This window comes from Furipterus horrens, unplaced genomic scaffold (assembly GCF_987537825.1).
Source record: "Furipterus horrens unplaced genomic scaffold, mFurHor1.1.pri manual_scaffold_1, whole genome shotgun sequence".
Lineage (NCBI taxonomy): Eukaryota > Metazoa > Chordata > Mammalia > Chiroptera > Furipteridae > Furipterus > Furipterus horrens.
Window position 1 is genome coordinate 19,308,500 of NW_028327171.1, and position 4,929 is coordinate 19,313,428.

General features: G+C 35.5%; 1 pseudogene; it reads right to left on the minus strand.

Annotated features, from left to right (window-relative positions):
- Positions 1 to 3,642: 3,642 nt before the first annotated feature.
- Positions 3,643 to 4,422, minus strand: LOC150020732 (small ribosomal subunit protein eS6 pseudogene; annotated as a pseudogene).
- Between the last annotated feature and the right edge of the window lie 507 nt (positions 4,423 to 4,929).

Below are 4,929 nucleotides of genomic sequence, written 5' to 3' on the forward strand. Positions count from 1 at the left end.
ATTGTATGTTAAATAAAGCATACAAAGCTCCTAGTTCAATGACCCAAAATCCCAATATCTACAAAAATGGAGAGAAAAATAATTATTGTGGTACCGGCAAGCATGATGTGGTAGAAATAGCTGTGAGTTCAGAATCAATTTCCCCTCTGATAATTACCATAATGGGAGTAGGGAGAGGCAGGAGAGGGAGAATATTTAGGGATGGAAAGAGACATGACTTGGGGTGGTGAACACACAATTCAATACACATGATATATTATAGAATCGAACACCTTAAACCTCTATAATTTTATTAACCAATGTAACCCCAATAAATTCAATAAAAATCAACATTAACATGTTTTCTTTAGAAGTCCAATATTGCTATATAGGGAAAAATTTGTCTTTGATTTTTTCTAAACATTTTAAAATCAGTGTACAATTCTAGTATGTTACCTATTGCACTTGAAGACAGTGGAATATTCAAAGAAAATCCTGAATATACTGAACACTATTTAAAGTTCGGCAACATCCTTTCTGGAGTTAGAATGCCAAATCAAAAGTTATCATCAAAAGTTTTGTTGAAAAATGCCAGGATGCCACTGAACAAAGTGACAACGAGGCAAGGAAGGGACTCTTCATTTGCCCTAAACTCCTCTTACAGTATCTTAATAATAATAAGCTCTGATGTACTCTTGGGAGCGGGGGCAGAAATGATGGAGGGCAAAGTAAGTAATTGATGTGGTGCCTTTTCCAAATTCCTCACTGGCAATATCCATATTATGGTTTCTATTTGACGTGTTGACAATGGAGAAAACATTACCAGCAATGGCTGTGATGGATCAGCCAATAAAGCTTGAATCGTCCTTTCCGTTCACATTCACTTGTCTGGTGCGTTTCTGACATGAAACAGAATCAACACAGAAGGGGTGAAGTAAGGTTACCTAGGATCCCAAACAAATTTCTTTTAAGTTTGGCTTATTCCTTTGAATGATTTCTTTAAAAATTGACCTTTCTATACAGGCATTTTCTAGAACAGTATGATGTCTTATTGAAGCATGCCCGTTGAGTCTTTGAAAGACTTTTTTTTTTCTCCCCACAGCTGCACACGTCTATTTCGGCTTTGGACCAGAAAAAAACAACGTGACATTCCCTTTCTTCTTTAGAATATTCAATTTTTATTGCCATGAATTATCATTTATTTGAATTAATACATAAATGTGTCTTTGAAATCGGTTGGTAATTTCTGTTTTTATTTTCAAAACTTTTTGTTTGTTTCTGTACAAACTATCAGTCAATTGAATTCCTGGGGGTATAATGCACACATGGCTGATGTCTCTAAGAATTTGTCTCTGGAACAAATATATGCTGATCTTACAGACCTGCTGCTGAATTGGTAATAGATATGATCAATGATTAGGTTCAAATCAAAAAGTTCTTAGGAACATCATGCACAGTTGTTGGTAAGCAGTTTTTCGTAGACTGAAATGATGATTCTCTATAAAACCCTGTAACTGGCGTAAACATCTTATTCAAAATATAGAGTCTTATAGGTCCTGATGTTTCATATATGTTTTCTTTTAAAAATTGAAACAAATTAAGATTATTGAAATAAATATTATTTGAGAAATCTAACAGAGCAAATAAATGTATAAATGCTCTCTAAGTAACTAGTAGAAGAGGAGAGAATAGAGTAGCAGTGGAGGAAGTAAGAAAAGCATTGTTCTAATGAAAAGTTAGAAGAAATCCAAGGTCTCATTGACACCCTTTTGACTCTCATCTTTGTGACTGACACTATCTCAATTCACTCTTAGTTCCTTAAAATAGTTATGTCACTGTGAGTAACCTGTAATGCCATGGAAATGTTCCACCTTGCTTCTTGTAATTATTCTTGAGCCAAACAGAAACATGTAAAATCTAAACAGGATCAAAACTAATAGTATTCTACAATATAGCTCTTTTCCTATCATTCACCTCCTACATTTTTTTAATATTCTACTACTGTTGTCTTTTCAAGATTATTGCTAATGCAATATTTGACACTAATAACAGTCATTAGGCACAGATAATTATATGACTCTTTATGCAAGAGGAAAAAAAAACCCTCGAGTCACCCAAAATTACAATGGTAGAAATAAAACTTTACCAATTATGTTTAACTTAAGTCATTCTAATATTATGGTACACTATTTTATACTTGTCAAATACTTTATAATGTTCTCATGTGTATATTATATATAAATATGCTGTTTTATTGAAATTTCCAATAAAAATCATTGAATAGTCACTATATTTCAGTGCTATGCTTGGGGATGGACATATAATGATGGATATTAACAGTCCTAACTATTTCAATTTTGTTGTTTCCTTACTCCTTTTCATGAAACAGGAAGGAAGAGTATTAACTGAAGCCCAGGGTCCAGAACTATTGAGTATTTATGACATTCTTATTCCCAGTTCAGAGTTATATTCAATATACTTACATTTCTCAAATTGTGTTCTGTCTTAGATATTTCACAAAAATAAATTTGTATTGCCAAATATTTTGGAGTCGTTTTAGACTTCATCTTCTTTGGGGAGCTTCAAAACACACATTAGCACATTCATTACTCTGAGAAGCAGTTCAGTAGGGAAGCATTGTTCAATTCAGTGAATCTCAAACTATTAATATCCCACTGTGTACAGTTTTGGGATGCAATGGATTATACTTTATTTTCAAGAGATGAGGTTGTGAATACATTTGCTTAGTCCATTAAGTGAGAGCTTTGTCAAGCACATTTGGCCTCTTTGTTTGGCAATCACTTTGCCAGGGTAGCACTCATTGCCATCACATGGTAACTCAGCATTGAATAAATCTTAGAACAGCAAAGTATATAAACTACTCTGTATATTGTCAGCCTTCTTTGTCTCTTTGGAAGATAAGGTCTTTAAAAATTAGACTTTTACTATATCTTTTTACTATTCATATTAAATATGTTACAAGGAGTTTAATCCTTTAAATATTATATGATACAATATTTTATAACCACACCATAAATACTCAACTTTCTAGAAGGAAATGCCTCAAAATAATTACATTTTGGTTTCTTCTCCTTGTGGGTGAATGAGAAGAACCCATCTCGTGGAATAATGCTATGCCTTACTTGACATAACTTTATTCCACAAACCCATCCTAATGTTTCTGTCATGCAATCTCCATAAACACTGCCAAGGTCATAAATATATCTCAGAAAGTTTCCTCCCATCTTTTTAAATAATTGTGTGTGTGTGATAAGAACACTTAACATAAGATCTCTCAGCAAATTTTAAGTATGCAATACAGTACTGTTAGCTACAAATACGAGTAGGTTTCCAGACTTATTTATTTTGCATAATTGAAACTTTGTACTCTTTGGTCATCAGCTCCTCATTTTCTCCTCCACCAACCCCTGGCAATTACCATTCTACTCCCCCCTTCTATGAGTTTGACTATTTTAGATTCCATATGTAAATAAGATCACCCAGTATTTACCTTTCAGTGTCTAGCTTATTTTACTCAGTATAATGATCTTCAGGTCAATTTATGTTGGTGCAAATGGCAAGATTATTTTAAAGGCTGGATAATACTGCATTGTATGTATATACCACATTTTCTTTCTTTTTTTTTTTTTTTGATGTTAGTTCTTATTTATTTGTTACTCTCAGAAAACCTAATTTTTGACTGGACTCAGACTTAGAAGTAGAAGCTCTCAGAGAGGACAGCCTGCGTCTCTTGGCAATCTGTTCCTGGCGTTTTTCTTTGGCCTCCTTCATCCTCTTAGCCAAAAGTTTAGCATATTCTGCAGCCTCTTCCTTATTTTCCTTAGTACGTTGTTTCTTCAGAGCAATGCACCGACGTTTGTGTTGCAGGACACATGGAGTAATGAGTCGCTGACTCGTTAGGTGCTTTAGTCCTAGGTTTCTTACCTTCTTTGTTTAGGGGCTTTCTCACAGCATATTGGTGGACATCATCTTCTTTAGAGAGGCTGAAAAGCTTGCGGATCCTGCTAGCTCTTTTGGGCCCCAGGCGCTGAGACACAGTAGTATCAGTGAGACCAGGAATATCTTTCCCCCCTTTTTTCACAATGACCAAGTTGAGAACGCTGAGGTTGGCGTCCACAATGCAATCCTGAACAGATCTGTGCTTTCGCTCTCCAGTCCTCCTGGGTCTGTAACAGGAATGGCCCTTGCTCAGCAGCAGGCAGACGCGGCTGTGGGTCAAGACCCCCTGCTTCACGGGGAAACCTTGTTTGTCGTTCCTGCCACTGATTTGAACCACATAACCCTCCGATTCTTCACCCAGAGCGTCAGCGGCAACTTCTGTGGCCATACGCTTCTCATAAAAGGTACGAAGTTTGCGTTCATCGTCCACTTCAATGAGTTTCTGGCAGCCAGTGGCTGGGAAAGAGATGTTCAGCTTCATCCTGAGGCCTATACCACATTTTCTATGTCTAGTCATCTGTTGAACATTTCACTTGCTTCCCTCACTTGGCTACTGTGAATAATGCTACAATGAACATGGAAGTGCTGGTATCCCTTTGAGATCCCAATTCCATTTTTTTTTGGATTAATACCTAGAAATGGTATTGCTGGATCACATTGTAGTTCTATTTTTAATTTTTTTTGAGGAATCTCTATATTGTTGTTCATAATAACTGCACCAATTTACATCCTTACCAAAAGTTTGCCAGAATTCTTCATTATCCACATCCTTGCCAACACTTATTTACTAATGTATTTTAGTAAGAGCCATTCTAAAAGTTGTGAGGTGATAGCTCATTGTAATTTTGATTTGCATTTCCCTGCTGATCAGTGATGTTGAGCATTTTTAAAATTTTACTTCTTGGGAACTTGTATGTTTTCTTCAGAGAAGTGTCTATTTCACTATTGAGTTGTAGGAGTTCCTTATATGTTTTGAATATTAACTCATTG